The sequence below is a fragment of the Bos taurus genome, chromosome 4 (genome assembly GCF_002263795.3).
Source record: "Bos taurus isolate L1 Dominette 01449 registration number 42190680 breed Hereford chromosome 4, ARS-UCD2.0, whole genome shotgun sequence".
In the NCBI taxonomy this organism is placed as follows: domain Eukaryota; kingdom Metazoa; phylum Chordata; class Mammalia; order Artiodactyla; family Bovidae; genus Bos; species Bos taurus.
In genome coordinates, this window is record NC_037331.1 from 36,321,925 (window position 1) to 36,340,596 (window position 18,672).

At 36.4% G+C, this 18,672-nt stretch overlaps 1 protein-coding gene across 3 annotated transcripts in view; it reads left to right on the top strand.

The window, feature by feature from the left end:
* Positions 1 to 18,672, top strand: part of SEMA3A (semaphorin 3A) — a 554,797-nt gene that overhangs the window by 238,256 nt on the left and 297,869 nt on the right. The window contains exon 3 of one of the 3 annotated variants that reach the window (XM_024990793.2): positions 12,998 to 13,109. The exons of the other annotated variants lie outside the window; for them this stretch is intronic. The gene's annotated coding sequence lies outside the window, so the exon portion shown is untranslated. The remainder of the gene's footprint in view (positions 1 to 12,997; positions 13,110 to 18,672) is intronic. 3 annotated transcript variants of the gene reach the window in all.

Genomic DNA, 18,672 nt, shown 5'->3' on the forward strand with positions numbered 1-18,672 from the left:
CGTACATTAGTATGATTATGTATTGAACAATACAGCAATCCTGAGAGGTGAGATGGCCATTATGTAAAAGGCATAATTGCTATGGTTTCTTGGTTGATATAAAGCAGCAGTGTGCTCAGAGTAGCATTAAAGCTAGAGATGTTAGTGTGCAAAGTCCTCACAGACAAGGCCCAAAACATATAATCTTGCTTTTATAGACATTGTTAGTTCAAAGGACTCTGGATATCTGTGTAAATAAGATCTTTCCTGTTAAATGAGATAACAATATTCAGTTTAATGAGTGACTGTGAGAGTTATAAGTAGTGTCAGTGCTTTATCACTGTACCCATTACAGTGTGCATGCATGCTCAGTCACTAAGTCATGTTCAAGTCATTGCAATCCTGTGGACTGTAGCCCTCCAGACTCCTCTGTCCATGGGATTCCCAGGCAAAACTACTGGAGTGGGTTGTCGTGTCCTTCTCCATGGGATGGTCCCAATCCAGGGATTGAAACTGTGTCTCTTATGTCTTCTGCATTGGCAAGCAGGATCTTTACTACAAACCTACAGTGTCTAGTACAGATTATTTATTAAGCAAATGTGAGTATTATTATGGTGGAGAGAGTTATATTTTATTTATATTGTTCTCCCATAAAGTTCTCAAAGATATACTGATTTATAACTTTCAGTCATTCTCATATCATTTTATTCATTCATTCATTTATTCATAAACTTGTTAACTCAACATGTATTTATTGACTAACAACTAAATGTTAGGCCCCATCCTACTAGTAAATATGTTGAGATAAAGAACATGACTCTTGCTGTTATTGGTATCCTCAGTGGCCCCTGCCCTAGATCACTGCCTTTCCACCAGAAACAGCAGGAGGCCTTGCCCTAGATTTATGGCACAGTATACTTCTAACCGTTCGGCTTCCTATTTTACTGGGCTAATCTCCCAGTTCTTGGGCTTACATCTTTTTTTAATGTCTTATCCTAACTAATGTCTTCTCCTAACTAAACTAACTAATTTATAGCATCTGCATCCCTCCTGGGTAACATTTGATCTTAGCAAGGAAAGATTCTACTTCTGTCTCAGTACCATAAATATTCCTGTTTTCTTTTCTAAAATAAGTACCTAGGATTTATTGTAGGATAATTAAATAATAGTCCATTCCCATTCTCTTTTTTCTCAACAGCATATTCAGGTCATACTTTCCCCAGATCTTACACCAGATACTTCCCCACCCATTCCAACAACATACATACACAGATATATAGATATATAGATATATATATATATATATATATATGTATAGATATAAAACTTAAATATATTTCACCTGAAACATCAGTCTTGAAAGGCTTTAGAGAACCAATTTCTGTTCTCAGAATGAATGAGGTAATGTAGAAAATTTACTCCTCTCCTTGGTGGTAATTTATCCTGATGTTGGTAGCCAGATGAAGGAGATAAGAAATAAGCTGACTCAAAAAATTGTACAAGTTACATAGAATTAATTGGAAAATAGCATTCTGTACAACTTATCTTCTGCGGTATAAACTGAGTACAAAAAGTTGTTGATAATCATCACTGATTAGTTAAAAATACAATATAGATTTTTAAGTGTTCAAATGCTTTATTTTAATCTTCTTAGAGAAACTAATTTATATGAAATATGTAGAATTCAAATATGATATTGAAGTTATTTACACATACTGGTCTCTAAAATAGCAGATCATCATAAGATATCCTGTTTCTTTGCCAGAATTTTATTTTCTTGGTCATAAAAACCAATTTTGTGCAACAAGGGAAATATAACAGATGGCAAAGCCACAGCTCAGAAAAGAAGAAAAAAAAATCATCCCTTCTAGTTCAGATAATCCCCAGAGTTTTGCCTTTGGAGTAAGTCTAGTTTCCTGTAGCAATACCTTAAAGAGAAGAATGAGGTTTTGTGGTTGGAATTATGGCTGCAAGTGAGGAATCCTAGTTTGTAATTTTGGTTGCACCATTTATTCATTGTCTCTTGGAGCAGTAAAGTAGCAATGATTAATAAATAAATATTGACAGACTGTTTCTAGGGCTCTGTGAAACCACACAAGGCAAATATTCATTGTCACCAGAAGTATTAAAAATAGTATTATTTAAATATCAGGTGGTAAGAAAAATGAAGCAGGAGAGATTATTTTTACCAGTCTCAAAATATGTAAATTCCTACAGAAACTGAGTAGATTGTTGTTGTTTTGAATTATATTGAAAAGGGTAGAATTATCTTCTCAAAATACAGAATATTTTTAGATTTCAATGTCACATTTTCTCTTTCCTCTGAACTCTTACACAGTGAAAAAGAGTTCCTCAAGAGTTCAGTGGAGATCTCACATCCATCTATGAATGTACATTGTCATAGGAAGTGAAGTGAATTTGATAAATGACTCCCAACTAAGCAAGGGCAACATCTGAGCTTTGGAAATAGGAGCTTATAACTAGACTACTAGTTCTTAAGTAAACCTGAAGTTCTCATCCATTCACTGACCCCCCCCAGGAAGGAACAAACTAAGTAAATGAAGTGCTGGATATAAGTCTACATGATGAAGGAGGTGGAACCCACCAAACTCTGATGCCACAGAAGAAAGTGCTGTCAGATGAAAGGCAGAAGATGAGGCTTTGAACACAAAGAGTTGATTTCAGCACTTCAAAGTGAGATGTGGTTCTCTCTTATAGTAGAAAAAGTATGAGTCTTTGCAATAGGTTTTTAATTATCACAGGAAAGGTATGAACACAAGACGTGAAATACCATTCTATTTAATATGTCTAAAACAGGACAAGAAATTTTCATCATCTTTTTTTCTGATTTTGGTCCACATGCTTTTCTTTCACTGGTTTATTAAGTTATTTGACTCATGACATTTATTCTATCCAAACCATACTCCTTACATTTATGAATGTAAACACACCAATTTTGCCACAATTAAGCACTGGCAAAAATTAGGGTCTTTATAAAATTTTGTTTCAAGTCTTTTTTGCTTTTCATTTTCATTTATGGAGAGACAGTGCACACACTGCTGATGAATCAGATCAGGGAAAATCACAGCAGGCCCTATCTAATTTCTATTGGGAGGCCTTAGGCAGTCCCTGTGAGGATTTCTGTTTCAGAATAGGCACACATTCTTGCCCTAAACAAACGACTTGAGTGTTATGCCAGTGCCCACATGTGTATACATCTTAATACTTTAAATGTTACCTGATTATACTGAGTGAAATTCTAAACATATACTGAGGAAAATTAAAGAGAATTGAGGTCTCTATTTCAGAATATATTATAGCAGGGCCCATTTTCCTAATGTCCTGGGGGTAAGGACGTTAAGTTTTAAAACAGGTAGCGTGGCCAACCTGTTTACAGTAGATTTGAACTGCTTATGGGTTACTTGTTACAACTTCAAAGAACTCCGGTAGAGGCTAAAATAAAATTTAAAAAAAATTAAAGTGCCCAATCTGCTTTTGATGAATGTCTGACATTTATTACTTCCTTTGGCTTTTTTTCCTTAAAAAATCTTGTGTGATTTAGGAGGACCAATCCACTAGCTGCCATAGAGTCAGAAATTGTTAGTCAGAAAAGGATATTCCCTTATTTTCATGTGACTCATTGAAAACTGTGGAGACACTCTCTTCTCCCAAATGATTTTTGAAGTTTTTTAAATATCCCTTTATCTATCTTAGTGTTCTATGTCTAGAATACCTATGCCATGGGAAAGCTCAGAGGGGGATATAAAAGGGCAGGAATATAACTATATCGGCTGTTTCAATTTCAATTTCTCCATCATCTATTCGTGCTTCTCCAGTGAAGAGAAAGGTTGTCCGCTAGGCAGACTGGGAGAGGTACTGCCTTGCCCATTACAACTCGAGGAGTTTCCATTCAGGGAGAAAAGTCATTATAGGGTTCAGAATATTTTTATTTATATCTCATAAAGAAGTTTAAAAATAACACCAAAAAAGGATGTTAACCATATGCTGTTTCACAGTTTGGGACTAAAGGGGATAAAGTTACCAAAGTTTCCCCCAGCCCTTTGAACTTGAAGCCAGTGTGCATTTTCCATTCCATTGTACGATATGCTAAACAGTAACCCCTTCAGTGCTACTCTCCAATGTTTGGTAAGCTCCTTTGTTCAGCAAACCCAGTACCTCTTCTCATCATTTTTATTACTGTAGTTAACTAGAGGACTTCCAAACAGATGCTTACATTCACTAGGCTTTTGTTTTCCTTATTTGCCTTAAAAAATACTTTTAGATAAAATCATAATGTAAGATCATAGGTTAAAAAAATATCCAAAGAATCCCTTGGCCTCAGAGCAGTGACCTCTTATAATGAATGTTAACAGGATTTTAAGAATATATTTCATCATTCAATACTACAAGAGTTAAAGAAAAATAATCACTTGTAGATACTGATAATAACTTTTAGTATTGTTTAATATGACCTAAGTATAGCCACATGAAATAACTTCATTTCACAAATCCATGTACTATTTCCAGGCATGTGTGAGTACTAAGTTGCTTCAGTTGTGTCCGACTCTTTGCAACCCTATAGACTATAGCCTGTCAGGCTCCTCTGTTCTAGGGATTCTCCAGGTAAGAAAACTGGAGTGGGTTGAAATTTAATGAGTCCTAAATATGACAAAGCAATATCCTTCAAGTTAACCTTAACATGTCACTTCTTGTAAAAGAAAGTCAGTTTTGTAGTTTTTTCTCTACATTGTGTATATATATGTACATGTGCTACACTTAGTCGCTCAGTCGTGTCTGCCTCTCTGTGAGCCCATGAACTGTAGTCCGTCAGGTTCCTTTGTCCACGGGGTTCTCCAAGCCCTCCTCCAGGGATCTTCCCAACCTAGGGCTCAAACCCATGTCTCCCACATTGCAGGCAGATTCTTTACCAGCTGAGCACCAGGGAAGCCCAAAAATACTGGGGTGAATGGCCTATCCCTTCTTCAGGGGATCTTTCCTACCCAGGAATCAAACTGAGGTCTCTTGCACTGTAGGCTGATTCTTTACCAGGTGAGCTACCAGGGAAGCCCGTTTATGTACATGTATTTATACAAATAAAGGGACTGCCCTTGTGCAAAAGCAACTATACAGAGACTCAAGTCTGGATGTGATGTCGCCTTCATCACATCATCTTTCTCACCCCCTTCACCCATATTATGTTCTAAAAACTCCAAATGCTAATTGCACAGTGAATTTTATTCTTTTGCTTTGGGAAAATATTATAAATCTCTAGATACTCAGTAAAGTTGAATAAAAAGTGACAGAAACAGAATGGGTTCATCTGTCATCACAGTGAAAGAAGACGTTACAATTTGAAGTCTTGCCTAGGTGGCGATTGTTTAAAGGATCAGAAAACATCAGTACAGTGTTGCAGAATTTTTCTGTTCTTATTTTGGAAAGTGATTTTGCTTTAGCTGCTAACCTCTATGCCATCTTTATTTTTCTCATTATCAGTAACAGTTCTCCTAATGAGACTGATGATGAACGTGATCTCAGAATAAAACCATAGAAGTTTGCTAAACAATGGAAATCATACAAGGACACAGGAGAGATAAACCTCTGAAGTTTTCTAGGTTAGACCAAAGAGAAGGGAGAATGTAGACTCCAGAGTTATTCACCAAAGACTACAAATTTGAATATTTCTTCAGGTTTTCAGTTTCAGCAGAGTTGCTGTGGTGTAGCAGATGTGTTCCCATATATTTCTAGATGGAATTCTACAATCCTTGTAAGAGGGTCAAGGCTCAGTGTGGAAAGAGCCTGGCCTTGAGAGTATGTTGCCTTTGATTGCAGGTAGCCTGAATGGAAAACCTAGGTGGAGACGGGAATAAACTTAGCAAAATCTCACTTCTTTATACCTCAGTTTAGTCACCTATAACCAGCAGGTAAGAATAGCAACCATACAAAATGTTTGTGACAAGATAATGTTTCTGCAGCTATTAGAAGAATATCTTTATTATGATCACTGTTCAAAAATCTTCATTGTTATTTCTATTTGTTATATTGTTTTTCAACTTTGAGCCAAGGCCTGCTCAGGCCAGATTCTTAATGTTCCTGGGTACTTCACTCCATTATGGTTATCTGCTTTCAAGTTAAGTTTTGAATCCTCATCTTAATTCTGTCTTTCACTCAGACTTTGTCTCCAGCAGTCAAAAATGGAGCTTGACAAGACACACAAGCTTCTCAGTTCAGTTCAGTTCAGTCACTCAGTCGTGTCCGACTCTTTGCGACCCCATGAATTGCAGCACGCCAGGCCTCCCTGTCCATCACCAACTCCTGGAGTTCACTCAGACTCACGTCCATTGAGTCAGTGATACCATCCAGCCATCTCATCCTCTGTCATCCCCTTCTCCTCCTGCTTCTAGTACTCACCAATTTTTACTCCACTAAAATTTGAAGAAGGTGATTAGGAATAGTGCTATCACGAACCTCTTATAAATGTCTTTGGTATACATATGTAGGCCCACAGACATACAAAACTGTTGATAGTAACATGCAAAACAGATAAAACTGATTCATGATGATAAAAGCCTAATTAAGTAATTGCATGTTGAGATGCGTGGGTAGTGATGGGGAGGGAGCAGAAGGTGAATTTCTGGGATAGTGGTGATCATGGGGTGATAATTACATGGTACGTAAAGGTTAATCACCTGGTACTTAAAATGTGTGCACTTTGCAATAGTCAAAGTAAAATAAAAATGACAGCTACATGCAAAAGAATGAAATTAGGACACGACCTAATGCCATACACAAATATAAAATCAAAATGGATTAAAGACCTAAATGTAAGACCAGAAACTATTAAACTCTTAGAGGAAAACACAGGCAGAACACTTGATGACATAAATCAAAGCAAGATCTTCTATGACCCACCTCCTAGAGTAACAGAAATAACAAAAATAAACAAGTGGGATCTAATTAAAATTAAAGCTTTTGCACAGAAAAGGAAACTACAAACAAGGTGAAAAGACAACCCTCAGAAGGTGAGACAATAATAGCAAATCAAACAACTGACAATTCTCAAAATATACAAGCAGCTCATACAACTCAATACCATAAAAGCAAACAACCCAATTAAAAAGTGGGAAAGGGACCTGAAGAGGCATTTCTCCAAAGAAGACATACAGATGGCTAACAAGCACATGAAAATATGCTCAACATTGCTCATTATTAGAGAAATGCAAATCAAAACTACAATGAGATACCACCTCACACCACTCAGAAGGACCATCATCAAAAAGTCTACAAACAATACATGCTGGAGAGGGTGTGGAGAAAAGGGAAAACTCTTACATTTCTGGTGGGAATGTAAACTGACACAGCCCCTATGGATGATGGTATGGCGATTCCTTAAAAAGCTAGGAATAAAAGCACCATATGACCCAGCAATCCCACTCCTAGGCACATACTCTAAGGAAAGCAACATTAAAAAAGACACATGTACCCCAATGTTCATTGCAGCACTATTTACAATAGCTAGAACATAGAAGAAACCTAGATGCCCATCTATAGATGAATGGATAAAGAAGCTGTAGTACATATATACAATGGAATACTGCTGCTTCTGCTGCTGCTGCTGCTAACTCATTTCAGTCATGTCCGACTCTGTGTGACCCCATAGACAGCAGCCCACCAGGCTCCCCCGTCCCTGGGATTCTCCAGGCAAGAACACTGGAGTGGGTTGCCATTGCCTTCTCCAATGCATGAAAGTGAAAAGTGAAAGTGACGTCGCTCAGTCGTGTCCGACGCTTAGCGACCTCATGGACTGCAGCCTACCAGGCTCCTCTGTCCATGGGATTTTCCAGGCAAGAGTGCTGGAGCGGGGTGCCATTGCCTTCTCTGACAATGGAATACTACTCAGCCATAAAAAAGAACACTTTTGAATCCGTTCTAATAAGCTGGACGAACCTAGAGCCTATTATACACAGTGAAGTAAGTTGGAAAGAGAAAGATAAATATTGTAATAGTTCAGTTCAGTCGCTCAGTCATGTCCAACTCTTTGCGATCCCATGAATCGCAGCACGCCAGGCCTCCCTGTCCATCACCAACTCCCAGAGTTCACTCAAACTCATGTCCATCGAGTCAGTGATGCCATCCAGCCATCTCATCCTCTGTCGTCCCCTTCTCCTCCTGCCCCCAGTCGTATACTGACACACATATATGGAATCTAAAGAGATGGCACTGATGAATTTATTTTCAGGGCAACAAAGGAGGAACAGACATAGAGAACAGACCTATGGACACAAGGGGAGGAAAGGAGGGAGAAAGGGAGATGTATGGAGAGAGTAACCCAGAAATTTACAATACCATGTGCAAAACAGATAGCCAACAGAAATATACTGTATGACTCAGGGAACTCAAACAGGAGCTCTGTGACAGGCTGAAGGGTGGGATGGGGAGTGAAATGGGAGGGAGGTCCAGAGGGAGGGAACATGGGTGTACCTGTGGCTTATTCTTGTTGGTATATGACAGAAAACCACAAAATTCTGTAAAGTAATTATCCTTCAATTTAAAATTTAAAAAAAAAAAAGGAAAATGAGGGAAAATGTCCAAAGAAAAGATACTAAAAGTAATGATTTTCATGAATTTCATGTTATTTAAAATTTATATTGGAGTGTTATGGTTCATCGTCCTCTGATTTCATTCTCAAAGAAGTATTCAAATCATAACACCTCAACTCTTAGGTAAAAGCCCTTCTAATTTTAGACTATGTATTCAACTCTGTCTCCCTTCATTTTTCTTCCTACTTAGTTTCACTGACCTCCAACACATTTCTTGTTTTTTGCTGAACTTCAGTACCTGACTCAAGTGATTTTTCCCCAACCATGTATTATTGCTTCCTTACACACAGAGTCTGGAGAAGGCAATGGCACCCCACTCCAGTACTCTTGCCTGGAAAATCCCATGGATGGAGCAACCTGGTAGGCTGCAGTCCATGGGGTCGTGAAGAGTCGGACATGACTGAGCGACTTCACTTTCACTTTTCACTTTCATGCCTTGGAGAAGGAAATGGCAACCCACTCCAGTGTTCTTGCCTGGAGAATCCCAGGGACAGAGGAGCATGGTGGGCTGCCATCTATGGGGTCGCACAGAGTCGGACACAACTGAAGTGACTTAGCAGCAGCAGCAGCAATGCACAGACATGACTGAGTGACCTTCACTTTCACTTTCTAGGCAAATTCAGCGTCTTCAGTTTTTGCTCAGCTGACAATTTGCCATTTCATTTCCTTGGTCTCATCTCCATTTAACTCAACTTCAGTGACTAAATCTGATAGTCACATCTGCAACTTGTCATCACCTTGAGGGGTTTGGAATAAAAGACTGAGACAACTCAGTCTTCAGCCTCCTTTCTTTGGCACTCTCTTTCCCAGTAAAGGAGATCAGTACTTCATCTCATCCAAACATCCAATAGCCTGATGTTTCTATTTTCTCAACTGTTACTATTTTTCATTTCTTTATAATCTTACAAGTTTAGATTATATTTCACTATCAGGATAATATCTCACTTCTCCAGGCCAGTTTAACTTCTTTGCACCTTTCTGCTAAACCCCAGTGTTGAATCATTTGAATAACCTGTCATCTTCATACTTCCACCAGAACTGCTAGAGAAAAATAAAACAGTGAAGTTTAGTAACAGTACACATTCATGATGACAAGCGTCAACCAGGCCCTAATGTTGCCCAGTGTTTCTTAGTTTTCCTCATCAACTCTCCACAGCTTTCCACAGAAATCATGTCAAGATTTATTTATCTTCCTCACATATAGCCTTTCCCTTCCTCCATCCCATCCTCTGAGAGATAACTTAGCCACCAAAACTGTAATGGAGAAAATAACCATCAAATGAGAACTATCCCAACTTTTGCTAGCTGATAAATGTAGCTGTCTCATTGCTTATAATTTTCTTATATCCTCTCAATACAGTGGATGTTTCCTTCCTTCTATTCAATTTGTGTCCTGGATTTCATTCTCTATTTCCTTCTTGGAGTTTTCACTCTATCTTATATTGCTTCAATCCAGAAACTTCAACTTTTGCTTCTTTACTAGACAATTCTTTACTGGATAATTCTTATCATGATTTGACAATAAGATGTCTTTCACCTACAGCTTCTCTCTTCCCACACCCCTCTCTAGCTGCTACTCTCTGTTTTCTTTTCTTTCTTTCACAGATAAATATCCAGATCTATGTAGATATATACATGTATTAATATGTAAAACACATATAATATGTACATGTATAACAATACATTACATACCTATATGTAACTATAGTGTATAATATACATACATGCATATATAACACATAGATTGTATATCTATATCTATTCTACATACATTTAATCGCTACCAAACTGATCTCATTAAAGTTGAAAATAAGTGATGACTTTCACTTAATCAAACAGGCACTTTGAAAATATTATCACAGATTTTGTCTTTTGGACTTTCCACTAGATTAGAAACTCATGGTGGGGGCGGGGGGGCGGGGGGGCAGTTCTGGGGCTAAATCTGTCTTGCTAAACTTTTAGCAAGTTCTCCACACAACTCCCAGGAAATATTTGCTGTGTGATTTAATTAATATTATCAAAAGTCATATAATATTTTTTTAATCAGAACTTGCATTCAGCAAAACGTTGACCTCTGTAGAAAGAATGATTTTGTTACTTAAGCACAAAGGAAATGCTTTCTAAAGCTTTCAGAGTTGGGCTCTCTTATTCAACTTTATTTAAGTTCACACTTTTAACATTTTAAATTGATGAGTTTATAGAATGCAATTTCTGTTCATGAATAGGAGAGTAAAATAATGTATTTTATATTATATCATTCAATGTATCTTGATTCTTCACTGTAGAACAGAGACTCAATTTTTGTATGTAATCCTGAATTACTCTATAGGTGAGAACTTGTTTTTCTAATTTATGTGTACATGGAAGTTTGGTTTTCATAGATGGTAACTATTCTTTGAGGATTACAGAAATGCCTTAGTAAGCAGTAATAGTTCTGACAGGTTCGTAACTTACGAAGAGACTTTCAACAACAGATCTTACATGTATAGTCCATTTTGTTGTATATGCTGCAGCAGATTCAATATCACATCTGGAAAGAAAATCTCATTCTTCCTGTGTTATGTTGTGGTTTGCCTTTTTAGGAAATTAGTATTTTTCTATTTGAGTATGAATGGCTTTTCCATCTTTAATCTTTCATAAATGATTATCAACCCTATTCTGCATGGCTATTAAATTATGTGATACTACATTTTAACAGCTTCTCAGAATCACTGCCTACCTGGCACCAGTCAAGTGGTCTAAGACTGATCTTGTTCTTTCTCAACACCTACCAACATCCCTCCAGAGAAAAATAACATACAGGGAAAGGGACTGTTTGGAGCATTTGCTTTCCATTCAGTCTAGTGCATACTTGAATATTTTTTGATTGATCTGCATATTCAAAAAATTGTATATCATTTTGTCTCTGATTCATTTTTCTTGAATTGTAGAATATTATTTTTAAAAACCATATTATTCTTGTAGTTGTATTTATTGTAAGAATGTGTGATATCAAATTTCTCAGGACCCTAAAAGTAAATTTCTCTAGTCTTCCATACCAGGAATAGGCATATGAGAAGTTCTCTGCAACTGGTGTGTTTGGTTTTTGTGGACCTGGAATCACATGCTTGGTTTTACTAACCCCCTTATCAAAGTAGAGCAGCTGCTTAGATGGGTGAAAAAAGGTCTGTGTTCTCTCGTTGTTCCAGGTTAGTCTGAAGAGACGTCCTAATACTCGTGAGAATCCTGTAGATTTAGTGACCAGGAAATTGTAACAGTTGATCTGAAGATGAAACTACTTTTGTTGCTCAGGGGATGTGGTGAGGCAGGATGAGTCATGTAATAATATGTTCTGTGTAAAGAGTACCAGGTCAGTCACTAGACATGTAGCGTGGTTTCTACAGGACCTCTGCTCCTTGGGTAGCCTTTCAAGCTGTAAAGACATATAGTTTACTTGAGTCAGCCCTCTTGCTCAAAAATAGTCTGCCTGTCTTCACTTAAGCATAGATGTCATCACTACAGGATAAATGAGAATACGCTGCTTATCCTGGAGGCAGTTCTTCTGACCATGTGCACTGGCTTCAAGTCCTCCTGTCCACTTGGAAGCAGATTCTTCGCTCCCACTCATGTAAATCAGTCCTCCTGGCTTCTAACCTGCTGTTTCTCAGTCAGAAATTCCAACGCAGATGGTCTCCTGATCATTTACCAAAGCATAGCACCTTAGATTAGCAAATGATACTTTTCATTTTAACCAATGTTCCTGAAAACTCAAAGCACTGCAACACTGATAGAATTAAGGGCAGCCAATTGCACAGAATAAAGAAACTAATAGTGTTATTAAGGCTATACTTTGCTGAGTTTTGAAAAACACTTTTCTTGTTGCATAAAGTATTTAAAAGGCATGGATTATATTTAAACCTGAAATTTTTATGGTAAGAAAAGTCTTATAGGAAGAGTACATTTTATGAATTTTATCACTACTGTCTCATCCCCATTTAATACAAAATAATTAACTCTTCAGGAGGTTACGTACTTGCTGGACATGGACATTTTTGCCGAATTGAATGGAAAACAAAAGTAAAAATTAAATATTCCATAATTGACAAGAGTTTATTCTTAATAGGTTTTGTAGGAAATGGGGAAATCAGAATACTGTAAGTCTGGAGTTTTTCCTTCATCATTTACTTTTTTAGATAACGTATTGATAAAGGCGGCCACCTGAAGAAAGTTTCCACTACTTAAGAAATACTGGACTGTCAAGTTACATTGAATTGTGAAAACAGATTAAAATGAAAATGTAAAGTGCCAAGCTTGTTTTAGGGTTAAGAAAAAAAAAAAAACAACACACTGGCATATGGCCAAAATATTTGCCTCCCAAATGTCATCTTTAGAACGATTTTTTAAACCCACTGTGATTGCTTCTCCCTCCCCTCAACTCCCAGCAGGCTAAAGCAGACCTCACATAAGTCCCACACAGATGTAGACAGAGAAACTGCTCATTATCAATCAACGAACACAAACAAGTTGAAGACTGCTCAGTTTCCCCTGTTAAAGGTAAAGAGGCTTAAAGCCCCCAAAGAGTTTATTATTCTGGTGCTAGGATCGTCAAAGTCATTTGACTTTGACTTGCACGGTAGCCACAGAGGTTAAATTAAGGTTAAGTTTCCCAAACAAAATGGAAGCAATTAAACAGTTAAATAATGTTGCTTTATTCTGTTTGTTTGTTTTTAACCCAGAGACCCCAAAATGTATAAAAATGTAAATTTTTATATATTTTTAAGTAACAAAAATTATATATAAGAAATTGCCTTTTATACTTAATTATATGCTTTCACGTGGTATTTTTCCTCTAAAAACATCACACCAGAATAGTATTATAAATCCAACCAGTAACTCATTATAAGATATCTCCTTTTGCAAGAGGATGTACAAGGACTTTTAAAGTTTATAAATTTTGACTAGGCAGGAAAAAATCAAGCTTCTTGAAATGGGATAATATTTTTGTTTGAGTATGGTCAATTAGAAAGAAAACTGGTCACAGAGTCTAAAGACCTGGATGTAGCTGTTTTCTTTCCTGAGAGCATTATGCAAGCATAACCTACTTTATCTTTTACAAAACATTTATATATTTAGTAGCTCACTTGAATTCTAAAATAGCTTTATAAAATAGAAGGACATTTGACAAATTTTTAAAAATCAATAAAAATAAAACTCATTATGTATGTGACTTGCCTAAGATCACGTTTAGTAAGAGTTGGGGCTAGACACTGCTGCTGCTGCTAAGTCGCTTCAGTCGTGTCCGACTCTGTGCAATCACATAGACGGCAGCCCACCAGGCTCCCCCGTCCCTGGGATTCTCCAGGCAAGAACACTGGAGTGGGTCCAGGCAAGAACACTGGAGTGGGTTGCCATTTCCTTCTCCAATGCATGAACGTGAAAAGTGAAAGTGAAGTCGCTCAGTCGTGTCTGACTCCCAGCGACCCATGGACTGCAGCCTACCAGGCTCCCCTGTCCATGGGATTTTCCAGGCAAGAGTACTGGAGTGGGGTTCCATTGCCTTCTCTGGAGCTAGACACTAATTCAGCACTAATTCTGTATGTTACATTACATCTAGTTGGAATCATGTCTCTCTAAGTATAGTGAAGTATTTTGTTTATTTCTAATTAAAAACAATATTTTGGTGGTATTCTTAAAGAATATCGTTTTAGCACTGTAAATAATAGTTGACATACTATTTACTGAATCTATATGTCTGAAAAAATATCTTAACCCACTACCGTGGGGAATAGGAGACCTGAATGTGTTGACTGTATCTGCATATGTCAGCAAAAAGAAGTTAAAAACAATTTGGACTGTGACCAACACATGTCCTTTTCTTACGAAAATCTTTTCCAGCTTGGTCTTAATTGCTATGCTGAGAACAAACACTCCCCTGCCATAATTTAGTCAAAAAGAGTTTCAGTAGCAGGGTTAATAAAAGAGGAAGGGTGGAATTGAAGAATGGCCCTTTCAGAGATTCTCTAGATCCTGGGCAATCTTTAGGTACAGAAGCCGTAGGGTTGGGGCAGAACATGATCCTCTTAGGAACGAGAGGCCTGGTATCCAACAAGGTATAGAGAAGCACTTTATTCCTCAGAAACAGGCAAGGGAAGAAACTGAGCTGCATGAAATATTGCACTGGTTTGCCAAGTATAGACACACCCAGGTTTCCTGTTCCACATGAGGTTAGAGCTTGGATCACAGATGTCCAGCCAAATGTGGCCTTGCTCTGACCCAGATCATGCCACCAGAGAAACCAGTCACACTGAGGAGCAGTTCTTTCTTTGTTCCTTGAAGCCCTACACTCCCTTGTAGTGGGAACCTTGAGCTATTAAAAGGCTTAAAAAAACTTTTTGTTGTGTCTCTTAGATGGAGTCCCTCCCAACACACAGAGTGTAATTTAAAAAAAAAAAAAAAAAGTGGAACTTTTTTAGGTGCTATGCATAGAGAAAACCTTTTAGCACTAAAAACAATCATTGATATGCTGTTTATTGAATCATGTTTCTGAAAAAATATGTTAACTCTTCATAGATAACTGGGTGAAAGGATGCAGTTTTTACCTTTTGGCAGAATAAGTAGAGACAAATTCTAGAGGAATCTCAGTGTATATCTGCTGATTCCCAAGAAAGACAAGTATTCAGTATACAGTAAAATATTTTCTTAACCATATGTTACAACTTCCCAGCAAAAAGTTATACTGTTCATGGTTCCCTTTTGCTGTCATGGAGTGTTTACTTGCTAGAGCATGCCACACGCCGGCATGAATGATACACAAAGCATCGTGATTATGTGTCAGGATGGTGTTGTCAAGAACTTGAAGTACTTTTTAATTTTCTTTTGGTAATTTTCTCTCAGGTAAAGTATTAGCAGCCTTTAAGGAACAAGTTAGGATTTGAAGAGAAAGCAGAGGATTGGTGAGGGAAAAAATTTGTACATGAAAAGAAAACTAAGATTTATTGTATATCTTAAGTGTTAGTTTCGTCTGTCATTACCAGAAAAGAAACCACAAATTCCAGTTTCTATCTTGAAGTGATAAAGGCAGGTTGTATGTATGGTTATCTACCTATCAGCTATGGGATGGTGTGTGACAAGAGAATGACTGCTTTATTCTGCCTAACACAAAGCAGAAAGTAGTTCAGTGGTTTTCTTTTTTTCAACTATAAAAGACCCTAGTCAGTTTGTCCTAACGTAATCCAGAACATAAATCTCACCTAAAAGCTTTTGAAGAAATAATTTAAGCTCAACATGTATTTTACCTTCTAAGCGCTGCATGGATCAATAGCTGTAGTTCTTAAGGTCTCTAAGCCTCATGCTGTCTGAGCAGCAGCACTCTCTTCTGAACAGCTAGCTGGTGGGAGTAGTTTTGGTGGTGGTGGTTGAAGTGATCAAGAGTGTGGTTGCTCCTTGAATTTATTCAAAGTATTTTGGAGGCAGAATAGCTGATATCTTGCAGATATTTCCCCTTTATTCTTCCTCTTTTTATGGGCCAGTCAAAATGTTTTGTTGTATTTTGGAAATTTTATCACTCTTTATTTACTTACCTCTTCTTAACTGAAGGGTTTTGTTATTGAAATTTATTTTGGTTAAAAATTGGATAACTTTTTCCGAATGCAAATGTTGGAAAAGACACCAACTTTGGGATATCAGTTAACTCTAAAAACAGAAGGAGAGAGAGATAGTTTGCTATTTTTTTATATTGCTGCTTTTTTCACTTCCTAAAATATAAAATACAATAGAGAGATAAGGAACAAATATATCAATATGTGAATGTTGGTTTAACAGTGATGGTGGATATCAGAGTGAATACTATATGACATTTTTCTGAAAAGTTGAAATACTTATATTTAAAAATTTTTAAAGCTACCCAAAACCTCAATGTGGAACCACTAGAGATTAAAACTAAGACAGTTAATTCATTTCTATTGCTACACTCAGAATTAATTATTTCAAAACTTGAGAATAAGTCTTTCTAGGTTTACTTTTTAAATAAATGTTCTCATACTATTTTCTTGGTTTGTTTTACTTTCTGCAAATTTTTTTTCATACATTTTACAGCTTGATATTTTAGTTTTTCTCTTCGGCATTCATATTTCACCAATTTTTACAACTAAAAGCATTTCCAATGTCAATAATTATATTTAAGAATCATGGTATACAATCGTATCATCATATTGTACTATATCATTTTACAGTAATGTCTTCTCCAGTTATTAAACATTTTTATTGTTTTCAACTATTTTCTGCTGAAATAGCACTTTTATAAGTAACTCATTTTGATGACTTCCTTAAAACTAATTTTTAATACTTAAATTACAGTGTCAAATACAATACACAGTTACAGTTCTTATACATATATACACATCAAGCCTTTATCTAGGATAGTATTGTTTCTTTTTTAGGAAGAGTATGCTAGTGCTTAATTTATCACACCTTTAACCTGAAAAATATAAACAAAATCTTGCATTTTTGTCAAGTTAGGAGAAAATATATTAGCTCACTTTGATGCTTTTCAATTTGAGTATTAAATATATATGTACATAATAGTCCTTTGAATTTCTCATTTTAGAGATAGCTTTTCTATAACTTAGGATGTTAGTAATTTATTAGTTGTTATTATATATATATTTATATTACTAATCCTATGTTATATCTGTGACAAACAATAGCAACAGTTTGTATTTTGTTTTGGCATAAATAGTTTAAAATTTTATATCATCAAGTCACTGGGCTGAAATCAAGGTCAACAGTCCCATCCTTCTTCTAGAGGCTCTAGGAGAGAATCCATTCCTTGCCTTTTTCCATTTCTGGAGCTGTCTGCCTTGGCTCATGGCCCTTTGTCCCATCTCTCTCTATCTCTCTCTTAAAGGGACCCTTGTGATGAAATTTAGGGCCTGCCTGGAGTGACGCAGGAAATCTTACTTCAAGGGCCTTAGCTTAATCACATCTGCAAAATTTTTACACTTAAGGTAACATATACGGGTTCCATAGACTGGGACCTGTCATGTTTTGATGGCCATTACTTGTTCCACTGCAATTCTATTTAAAAACATTTATAGTAAGTTACATGTTCACTTCTACTTTTTTTCAGTCCTCTTATAATTCTCTGTCTCTTGCTCCACATTTGGATCTGATATGTCTAGACTAGCCTTGGTGTTTTTCTGATAATATTTGCAACAAATAATACTCTTTATTTTAGGATGCTGAATATCTAGTTCATTTAGGTGGAAAATGGTGATTTAAAGCACTTGAGACTATATATGTATGATATTTTAAAATTGTACTCTATATTTACTGATTTTGATTAAAGCACTCATTATTGAGACTGATGATGCTGGAAGAAAACATGGGTTCTCCCTATAAAATAATAGAAAAAATAACTATCCTACTACATTATATCATATCTTAAAATTTAGTTGGTGATGGTAGCTTTTTATTAGAGATGTAAACTCCAGTATTCTTGCCTGGAAAATCCATAATCAGTGGAACCTGCTGGGCTACAGTCCATGGGGCCTCAAAAGAGTCAGATATGACTTAGAAACTAAACAATATTTTTTTAATGACTGCTATTTTTTTAAAAAACACAATAGTTTTTACGTAGACTAAAGGTAGTGATTGTGTATAAAACTCTGTCGTTTGTGGAAGCAATTTCATCCAAAGACGGCCTCCAAAAATAATTAAACTCAGTAATGTGATTTTGATTTTAAGTTGAACTCCTCAGATTTAGTGCCTCGGATCTCATTACGTTTCTCAAAATATGCAAAATATATTCTAACCACAGTTGTTTTCCTTTTATGATCCAATTTTTAGACTGTAAAAAGAAATTGCTACCTATAAAATATAATTGGCATTGCATTTTTAGTCAGAGAGATAACCAGATGCTTTAAAAAAATGAATTCATTATACAAGATTTTAAAAACGTTCTGTGAGTAATTACTTCATCAAATAACAGTTCAGATATTTTTCTAAAATATTACTTGTATTATATCTTCCATTTTTCTTTGATATTTGAGTATAAAATGAATATGCCATATGGCTACACAAAGAGGATTACTTATAAAGTGTTTAGTGGATGCCAGTC